Here is an 11,500-nt window from a genome sequence, read left to right as displayed (position 1 = left end):
TAGCAGCAGAGTCATACTTTTATCAACAACAGTCAATATTGTAGTTTCAATATTTCTTGCATAAGTAATACTTATTATTGCTCCCAGCAACAGTGGTTGTAGCTTCAAACAGCAAATTAATATTGCTTCCAGCATTGCTATGAACAGAATCAGCCGTTCCACAATAATCAACATGACCAGTATGAAGTCTTTGCTTGTAGTGATTTTGACATAATTAATACAAGATGAAAAAAACTTAAGTATTTAAAGTGATCTTTTCATGGTTTGGTAAATTGACAAAATTTAAAAAAGTTGTTTCAGATTCGCAAATTTTCGTTTTAGTTATGATATTTGTGAGGAAACACTATTACTGAACATTTACCATAGTCCAATATAGCCATTATATGTATCTTTTGACGATTTGAAAACCTAAAAATTATAAAGCGTTGCAACGCGCAACGATTGAATAATTAGGAGAGTTCTGTTGTTGTCGTTTCAATTTAACGAAACTACAAAGATTGTTTATATAAGGTTTAAAATACTAAATCTGTGTATACCCGGCGGAATAGCCGAGAGGGCTAATGCGTTTTTACTTCAGACTAATTCCAGGACTCTGGGGGTCACTGGTTCGAGCCCTGGTACCGGCTACTTTTTTTTCCTTTTTTAAATTTTATTCTTGATTTTTTACTGGACTTTTTAAGATCCAATGTTTACATTTATCAATATAAAGCATTTAAAGGGATCTTTTCACGCTTTGGTAAATTGACAAAATTGAAAAAAGTTGTTTCAGATTCGTAAGTTTTCGTTTTAGTTATGATATTTGTAAGGAAACAGTAATACTGAACATTAACCATGCTCTAATATAGCCATTATATGCATCTTTTGACGATTTTAAAACCTAAAAATTATAAAGCGTTGCAACGCGAAACGATTGAATAATTTGGAGAGTTCTGTTTTTGTCGTTAAATTTAGGGAAACTACGAAGATTGCTTATATAAGGTATAAAATACGTCATGAATGTGTACTCGGCGGAATAGCTCAGTAGGCTAAAGCGTTTTTACTTCAGGACTCCAGGGGTCACTGGTTCGAAACCTGCTCCGGGCAATGTTCTTTTCCTTTTTTTAATTTTTTTCTTGATTTTTTACTGGAGCTTTTATGATCCAATGTTTACATTTATCAATATAAAGCATTTAATGAATAAGTTAAAAAAATGCCAAAATCTGTGAAAAGGCCCCTTTAATGACAAACTTCAAAGTATGCCAATATCTGTGAAAAGGCCCCTTTAAGGTCACAATCATTTTGGTAGTAAAAATGTTTATTATATATTATAAGTTTCACCATAAACTCTTTTCATATAACCAAATCAATGAGAACCAGCAAAGGCAATTTTCAATTCCTGGGCTGTACCACCTGTCATGCCTGCTATAATTACCACTAATGAAGTAAACTGAATCAATTTGCCCTGCCCGCCATTGGCAGGAGTCAAATGCACTACTGGCATGTCATAGTAAATGCATGGTAGGCCATAAAGTGATGCAGCAAATCAGAACATCGGTAAACAATACATATAATGTTCTTTGTTAGAGTTTATTGCCTGTTTTATTATTTTCGTCACAGCTTATTGCCATTTGGTTAATTAGTAAATCTAATACTTGAGCCAGGAAATAGTTGCTGGAGTAACGGATACAAAGTGGGTACTTTTCTACCATATCTACTGTGATAGATGTTAAATACTCTTGTGACTGGGACAGGTCTTACTGCTGCTTCTTAAACTGAAGATTTTAATAATTCATTCTGATTACTGAAGTCTTATAGGAGGGTTACATTGAAAATATGTGTGAGGCTTGCCCAAGCTTGCAAGAGAATTGTATCTAGTAACCCCACCTTGCCAACACTTAAATTAGCTTAAGGTTTTCGGTGGTGCTTTCATGTGGTGCTTTTGTGTTTTGAGTCATGAAAAGATCTTAAATCATTTGTTTCTCTTGCAAGCTGTTGTTTATTTTCAGCATAATAAATAACGTGTTTGCAAGAAAAGGGTAAAGAAAACATCAAGATAGGCAATTAAAAAAGGGAACAAAATGCAATAAGCTGTATAAGGAATAGACTGAATGTGTTATTTATTTCAGCATTGCAGTGTTTTTTTTTTACCTTTAGGGGAATGATGGCGGGGCCCGTCCAAAGGGGAAAAACGCGTCATTTTTTAGGAAAAGGGGAAAATGAAAAATGCAATCTTTTATATGTAATGATATTTATTATATGAATACACATGTATGTATGAATGTAATATAATCACAGCTGAATGGCTCTGTCCTTTTTCTTAAATATATATCAATGATTTTTTCAACATTAGTTTCAGACAGTTCAGCCGTCATGCACAGTCTCAGTTTTCCTAGCCAATTTGAGTCTTACTGGGATTTTTGAATCAATAAAATGGAAAATTTGAGCATTTGTTATCAATAAAATGGACCAAATAGGATTGTTTTTATCAACAAATATTGACACAATATAGATACATCAGGCCTTTTCCTGGCCATTTTGGGAAAAAGAGCAATTCATGTGAAAAGTCCACTTATTTGGGAAAAACTAATTTAATATAACTCTTTATAATAAAAAAAAATCATACTTATTATAGTTATATACTTTGCAAGGTGTTCATGAAATTAATGTGAGATATATTTATCATTAGACAGTTCTTTCTAAAAAATTAAAAAATATTTTTTTTATGTCCCCCACTATAGTAGTGGGGGACACATTGTTTTTGCCCTGTCTGTTGGTCTGTCTGTTGGTCTGTCTGTTGGTCTGTCTGTTGGTCTGTTTGCGCCAACTTTAACATTTTGCAATAAATTTAGCTATATTGAAGATAGCAACTTCATATTTGGCATGCATGTGTATCTCATGAAGCTGCACATTTTGAGTGGTGAAAGGTCAAGGTCAAGGTCATCCTTCAAGGTCAGAGGTCAAATATATGTGGCCAAAATCGCTCATTTTATGAATACTTTTGCATTATTGAAGATAGCAACTTGATATTTGGCATGCATGTGTATCTCATGGAGCTGCACATTTTGAGTGGTGAAAGGTCAAGGTCATCCTTCAAGGTCAGAGGTCAAATATATGAGGCCCAAATCGCTTATTTTATAAATACTTTTGCAATATTGAAGATAGCAACTTGATATTTGGCATGCATGTGTATCTCATGGAGCTGCACATTTTGAGTGGTGAAAGGTCAAGGTCAAGGTCATCCTTCAAGGTCAGAGGTCAAATATATGTGGCCCAAATCGCTTATTTTATGAATACTTTTGCAATATTGAAGATAGCAACTTGATATTTGGCATGCATGTGTATCTCATGGAGCTGCACATTTTGAGTGGTGAAAGGTCAAGGTCATCCTTCACAAGGTCAAGGTTATCCTTCAAGGTCAAACGTCATATAGGGGGACATTGTGTTTCACAAACACATCTTGTTTTTTTTTACTTCTGGAGGGGATTTTTTTTACAAAATTGGGGAAAAATATATACTCTTTTTTTTAGGGGAATAGGGCCGAATATCGGGCCCCAAATTTGCCATAAAAATAACACTGCATTGGGAATGTATAAGCCATTTATATTTATAAAAAAACACACAACGATGTCAACAAAACAATCGTGCAACTCAAAAAATATGGGAATGTATTTTTTTCCATCTTCAATCGACTGGTTTGCAGATCCAACAGCCATCCAAGCCTTTGAATGACAAATATCAATATTACGATAGAAGTTCCAGTCACCAGTCTATAGAGGGCTCTCCTTGCATGCAGCAGGCAAACTTAGGACTGCTTTCTCTAGCTAATAGTTACATTGCCACTGGGTTCTATTCATATGAGGAACAGTTGCAAGTTGGTATATGTAACAATTTAATGTGTGGATTTATGTCTCAGGTTGGAACTTTTACTCATTGAAGAGTGACAAAACATTGGATTATTGTGCTGAAACTGTAAGTAATACCATTTTGTTAACACTATAAACTTGTATAGTGTTATATTATATAATATTCATATAAGTGATTTTTTATTAAGAGTGTAGGTTACGTTGTGTTATATTATATTATTATTTCTTACTGATTAAGGTTCTACTATTATTTACCAAAAGAGTACTTTTATTTGTGAGCCTTATCTAGGAAATCCCTATAAAACATTAATTTATGTATACATGTATGCAATATTCAATATAATTTTTTTTGTTTTAAAATAGTAATTTTTTGTATTAAAAACAGTCTTTACTAACAAAGCCTATTGCTACAACTTTCATTTATTTTTGCTTTTTTTTTAAATTTGTATTTACATATTTAGTTTTTGCATGTTTTGTATATTTGTTTCATGTTTTTATGGATTTGCAACCTGCCCACATTGAATCTTTCTAATGCAAACAAATGCAGAATTAAGAAAGAAAGTTGCTCATTATACAAATGTCATCATTCTCCCTAGTCACTGGGTTTATTTGATGTTTCCAATTTATTACTTGGTGACATGCAAGCTAATCAAGGCTCTTCAGTCTCTGGCTTACTTGTTCAATAACAGGTATTGAGCCAGCCTTAAATGTAAGGTTTTTTGTCGTGTTCGCATGTCAGTTGGCAACTTTCGACTGCTGTCGCTGATGCCTTCAATATTCTAGACACGGAAGCATTAAATTTGAGAATCAAAATGTATGAACGGCATTAAAACTGTTTTATTAGCAGACATGATTGTTTTAAACAATTTAAAGTTCTACATATTTAATGAGGTAGAATATTAAAGTGTTACTTCATTGATTGGACGGTTCCTTCTAAATGAATCACCTTTTCTACTTAGGAACCTTGCTGTCATCCTATTAATAAACTCACTAAATGTCATTACTCATTTGCCCATCTTAATTAGAATTGACAACTTAAGTTCTGTAACATTATTTTCAGTATGGAGCTCTTACCATGAAGATATTTGATATTGACAGGTACTTAATTTGTAGCCATGACAACCATAGAATGGAATGAATTGTTGTTTGATCAGTTCTTGTTTTTTCAGCTGCACTTTTCTGTTTGGACAGAGTCTAAAGGCAAAGGTTCCAGGATCAAAAGACAATCAATTATTGGCCATTTCAAAGTCCATAAAATAGTCCTTGGCAAAGTTTTCTAATCCAGTCAAGATTGGATTTTTTGTTGGAAATATTTGCTGCTCATTTACCTTATCTGCAATTGGTGTGAAGAGCAGGTATATCTGCATTATATTCTTCATATCTTAATTGATTTAGTCATTAATGCCTATCAAATATTTTGTTCTTCTTAATGAAAATGTAGCTTAAGGTTTCAAGACATTTTTTGGCCAGCAAATTATTAAACAAATATTATTTGTACAAAGTAAGTTAGAAAAAAAACATAGCTTACCTTAGACCCCCACTTTGTAATTAAAGCTATAATTTTGAAGTAAATTTGAATTATAAATCTTGAATAGAATTAATACTTTCTTTTAAAAAGTAAATTTTAAAAAGCATTTTGAAGTTGAAGTATCACGGATGGAAAGGTTTAAATTATTTTTTTGTTTTATACATTTTGTCGAAGCTCCTGACTTAGTACTCTTATGATGTTCAAATTTTGTTGCATTCCATTTTTGTGAACAGGTGAGGGTGGGCATGTATGTTAATAATATTTAATCAATAGCACCTACAATTCGTATGCCATACTTTTAAGCTGGTATCGAATCTGCGACAACAAATAATGTCTTGGCAGGACAAGTTTACTTAACATTGTGTATGGTGCTTTCAGCACTGACTGAGCAAACCATTGATTCAACAAGACAGTGTTTCTGATGGCAGCAAAGATTGTACGATTGGCACCTTTTCTTCTACTGTTTCATCTGTTTGTATCACTTACCTTAAGAAAGCCTTTATACCCTAGTGTGCACTTCACTTTGCACTCTGAGTGTTTTGCAGAGAGCAATTACCCGGTAGTTAGGTTTCTTTGATGACGATGACATCAAGGTGTATTGTAAGAAATTGCAGCCTATAAATGATGTTTCCTTCATTAAGTCTGCATTGTATTGCAATTTTCTCCTAAGTTTACTTATTGTGAAGGAATACACACATTTGCATGGAAGACAAACAACTGGTTTCCTTGTTACATAATTTTTATTATGTTTTTATTGACGGCAGAGTGTCAGAGGATCTTTTTGAGAAAAAAAACTCATTGTACACAATTAAGATGGTAATTGAACGGCAATCTGAAACTTATGGTACCTCTATGAGATTTAATATCCACTTTCAAAATTATGGGTAAGCCATTTGATATCCACATAAGAAACTTATGGGTATGTATGCTCTATGATATTTTGATTCAGCTCTTGGTATGCCATTTGATATTTCCCTTCAAAAACTATGGGTAAGCCATTTGAAACCTCCCTTCAAAACTATAGGTATTTTATTTGAAACCTCTGTTCAAAACTATTTAACCAGTCATTTGACATATTTTATAATTCTCTTGAGTAATGTATTCCATTTCATTTCTCCATTTAAAACAATGTTTATGTCTTTACATATATCATTACAACTATGGGTAAGTCATTTGATAAACTGTGTTTTTCTAAGGTAGTATGGGAATGTCATTTCAATGTTGTCAGCTTTTAAAACAATTGTGTCATTCACAAATGCTTGAGATATCTCCTGACTCAAAGCTGCACATTACAAGGAGCTAGGTTTTCGTGACAATGTCAAGTGTGACACCATTTCCACTTCCTGGACCTAATGTGCACATAAAGCGCACTGCCACTGTCTGACAATCAAATGCATGAATATTTAAGTCTCCAGTTACTAAAAGCTTTTAGTGAACTACAAATTACTGGTTGTAAAAGAGGAATTTACTGCCACCAAGAGAATGAACTATTGATAAATTGTGCAAAGAATGAAATCATATAGGAGGATCAAAATGTGTGTTTTGCGTAATTTTAGACATGTATTATAATATTCCTGTGTGTTATGTCATGGCATGTTATGATCTAAACAACTATCAAAGTAGTGGACATGGTCAACAAATGTTGTTAAAATTAAGACCAACATGATGAGATAACTGCTAAGTTTGGGGAGATAACTGCTAAGTTCGGGGAGATAACTGCTATTTTTGGGGAGATAACTGCTTAGTTTTGGGAGATAACTGCTACATTTGGTGAGATAAATGCTAAGTTTAGGGAGATAACTGCAAAGGCTGGTGAGATAACTTCTAAGTTTTGGGAGATAACTGCTACGTTTGGGGAGATAACTGCTAAGTTTGGGGAGATAACTGCTAAGGTTGGTGAGATAACTGCAAAGGTTGGTGAGATAACTGCTAAGTTTTGGGAGATAACTGCTAAGTTTTGTGAATTGAAAGACTAACATTTTAAACTTTAGACAAACATGGATTTAACAAGCAGCATGATTATTATTATAAAATGGGTCATCAACCTAATGAAAAAATAATAATTAATATAGTAGTATGTCAATTTATATGTTTGGCCGTAAAACGTAAAATGCATTTGATTTCAAAATATATTGAATGGAGAAATCATAAGCCTGTCTTTTCTAGTAAAAATGTATTTAAATATAAAGTGGTTTAATTGACCTTAGACAACTCAAATTATTTTTTTTTAAAGAGTGATGGTGAAGGATTATACATTATAACAAAAAATCCAACAAATTTATCATAAATGTAAACAGTAAGAAAAGTAAAAGCTAACCTAGTTTATTTATGTTAAATGTTGTGAAGATATGAGCTATTTTCACATATTTTATGCTTATCTAAGTAGCAGAATTATATCCCATTGCTTTTTAGAACTTGAGTTGATGCTAACCTTGTGCCAAAGTGCTTTTTCATAAAAAAAGGCGTTACTCAACAAATCACTAAAACAAACTAAAAGTATGAATGCATTCAAGGTGAAGTGCAATATTGTTGAGTGGACTGTAGTAGGTATTAATGGCTTGTGTATTTGGGAAATAAAATGAAATAGAATATTTTTTTATTTTCATAAGTGATTCTTTTATTTTTGTGAGGATTTTTTAAGGGCCCTATGTTTGTAATTTGAATATGTGAGCACTAAAAAGATGCTGCATGTTGAATTAAACTCTTCCATTAGGTTGTTCAAACAAAGATGACTCAATAATATTTTATGATACAAAAGCAAGTTCATATGAAAAAAGAAAGCAGTAATTAAAGTTATTAGCTTAGTTAGATCCAGATATTTACAAGGGCGTTTGGCAAATTAGCTGGATTATGTAGATTATAGTATCTGTTTGAAGAGAGTGCAGATTAAAGACAAATAACTTCAAGGGGGTTTGAACTTAATGATAATATATGCAAAACAGTTGCATTCATCTGCTTAAAGCTTACAAGCGCTGATTTTTTTTTTCTTGCAATGCTTGTGACTGTTTGTCTTGTTTATTTTAGATGGCTCTCTCTTATCTTATATAAATACACAAAGTATTTGAGGCATATGATAATACCTGCTATACTATGGCCTTAAAATGATTTAGTTGTTATATGCTCACTAGTTTTCTACTGCAACATTTTGAAGCTTAGCCGTTTTAGAGTTTGAGTGCTGAAATATAATTTTTCTGCCGGTTTAGCTGAACTTAGTTCATAGCAGTGGCAGATGATTGTATTGTACTGTATGAAATGAGCAACTCACAAACTTAACCCTTTGCATGCTGGGAAATTTGTCGTCTGCTAAAATGTCGTCTGTTGAATTTCTAAAATTAGCATTTTCTTCGAATTTTTTTCAAAGAATACTAGCAGAATAGCAAACAGTTTGGATCCAGATGAGACGCCACATTCTGTGGCGTCTCATCTGGATCCAAACTGTTTGCAAAGGCCTTTAAAATTCGGTTCCCGCACTGAAAGAGTTAACACTAGCATTTGTTTGCGTTTTATTGGCACTGCATAAATACGTATCAATATGCAGTCAGTGCAATGCAATTAAATTAGTTTAATTACTGCTGCAATTATTTATACTATAAGGGCCACAAAAACTTTAATTTGATGCCATACGAATCACGTTTCACTTTCGGGTTCATCTTGGTCTAACAGCACTACTTTAAGATTATATTGTAAAAAGGATCTTATTCACCATTGACAAATGCAAGACAATTTTATGATTGGCGCAATACAATGATGTGACATCACATGGCTACTAGTTAATGAAAAAGAAGTACGGTCATGAATATTTAGTTGATTTGCATTCATTGTGGGTTCAGTGGGAAACGAAACACGGGTCACATGAGCCGTTTATACAATCAGAATTCACCGTTTATGTATTAATGCAAAACATTGTTATTATTAGATAATAAACTCTGAGAATATCTTTCTTAAGATCTCAAAATTACAATACAAGGATAAAGGTCTGCATAAAAGTGTGATTGTTTAGAGTTGTATTAATAGCAGCACATGGTAAAAACTTTGCTTCCTCCATTTACCATCACAGATTAAATTAGTGACTGCCATTCCAACATTAAGCCGTTTTAGATAAGAATGTGTGAGTGTCATTACTAATGAAGATGGAACCTAATTTATGTTCATGCTCACAAGGTCTACAAATTGCCTTTAGTGCTTCTAATCAGCTAAGTGTGCCCCCTGCAAAGGCCTGGCTTCAAACATAATGACTTTGACATGATGGTTTAATGAAAACCAGCCCACAGATTCCCAGTTTCAAATGCCATGTTTGTTTATGAATCCTGCTTAACTGACTTTTGAAGGAAATAACTAAAGAAACAGAGTCATGTTTACCTAAGGTTACAATTTTGTATTACTAAAATACCTTTTATTGAAATAAATGTGCGTAATGAGGATGTAAATGTCCAAAACCAATAATATGATCGTCCTTAAAACCAATAATTTGATAGTCCTTAAAATGATTGACTGTATTCACTTTATTTACTTAATAGAAATGATTCACTGCAATGTTGAATGACTTGAAAACAACATGGCAGCATCTTTACTTCCTGTCCTCATGTGACAATGTTGTCCTTCCACTAAGACCATCACTTGAATATTTTGGTTAAAAGCAGCCCTTTGATATAGCAGCCTTTTTAGCTGAATTATATATATTGTATACTTTATCTTTAATTCCACAATGGAAATGGTACATTTCTGTCATGAAAAAACATTTAACCCTCAAGGTAAATAGTTTTTGCTGTCAATGAAGGGCTGCAGAGTGATTATGATGTAAAAATGAGTAGTAGTGTAAGTCCATAAAATGCAGCCTTCATCGAGTACCAATACAAATTATGGTCATTACACTTGTTACATAAACTTTTGAGTACCCATGGCCGAGCACTTTGATCACTCTTGATCCTGTTTTATAACAGCCAAGAAATGTCTTTTTACTTAGATTTCGGAACAATTTGAATCACATTTGAGAGTACATTATTAGCATAACCAAAAATTGTATGGAAACATGAAATACGTAATCACCATGAAGTTTTGATCTGTTTGACACCTTTTTCGTGTCCAGTAATTGTCATTTTCCTGACTTATATGGCCTTGAACATATATTTTCTTTATACATAAAATATTAAAAGCCTTTAAAGAAAACTTCACAGTTTTCTCCCTTAGTGATCCACATATGCGTTATGTGCTCTTGAACGTAGTGATGGGCATGGCTTTGCCTGTGACAAAGCACTCCACTCAGGGGTAATTTTAGTCACTTGATAAAGCTCTGCATGTAATAAAAATTGCTGCAACTTACTTAAAAATATATATAATAAACTGCCAGAATAACAGATTAGGTCTTCATAATTCTGAGAGCCTGTCCTTAATAATTAACAGCATGTTTGTTTTTTATCAAATTGTGATAATTAATCATAATATTCCCTGAAATGCAGTTTTTCTGATGATGTGCATAGTTGTAATTATCGTGCAGCGCGTTTCAGTGATGTGTTTACAATGTGCTGACATGGAGTAGGAACCCTGATACTAACATCTGCAGTTGATTGTGTCTGCAAATGAACCATGCTGCCATGATGGAGTAGGAACCCTGATACTAACATCTGCAGTTGATTGTGTCTGCAAATGAACCATGCTGCCATGATGGAGTAGGAACCCTGATACTAACATCTGCAGTTGATTGTGTCTGCAAATGAACCATGCTGCCATGATGGAGTAGGAACCCTGATACTAACATCTGCAGTTGATTGTGTCTGCAAATGAACCATGCTGCCATGATGGAGTAGGAACCCTGATACTAACATCTGCAGTTGATTGTGTCTGCAAATGAACCATGCTGCCATGATGGAGTAGGAACCCTGATACTAACATCTGCAGTTGATTGTGTCTGCAAATGAACCATGCTGCCATGATGGAGTAGGAACCCTGATACTAACATCTGCAGTTGATTGTGTCTGCAAATGAACCATGCTGCCATGATGGAGTAGGAACCCTGATACTAACATCTGCAGTTGATTGTGTCTGCAAATGAACCATGCTGCCATGATGGAGTAGGAACCCTGATACTAACATCTGCAGTTGATTGTGTCTGCAAATGAACCATGCTGCCATG

At 33.6% G+C, this 11,500-nt stretch overlaps 1 long non-coding RNA gene across 1 annotated transcript in view; it reads left to right on the top strand.

Annotated features, from left to right (window-relative positions):
* The first annotated feature begins 2,702 nt into the window (after positions 1-2,702).
* Positions 2,703-11,500, top strand: part of LOC127879823 (uncharacterized) — a 108,671-nt gene continuing 99,873 nt past the window's right edge. The window contains exon 1 of the long non-coding RNA XR_008049250.1: positions 2,703-2,935. This is a non-coding gene — a long non-coding RNA (uncharacterized LOC127879823). The remainder of the gene's footprint in view (positions 2,936-11,500) is intronic.

Source organism: Dreissena polymorpha, chromosome 4, assembly GCF_020536995.1.
Source record: "Dreissena polymorpha isolate Duluth1 chromosome 4, UMN_Dpol_1.0, whole genome shotgun sequence".
Classification (NCBI taxonomy): Eukaryota; Metazoa; Mollusca; class Bivalvia; order Myida; family Dreissenidae; genus Dreissena; species Dreissena polymorpha.
This window is presented reverse-complemented; position numbering and strand designations above follow the sequence as displayed.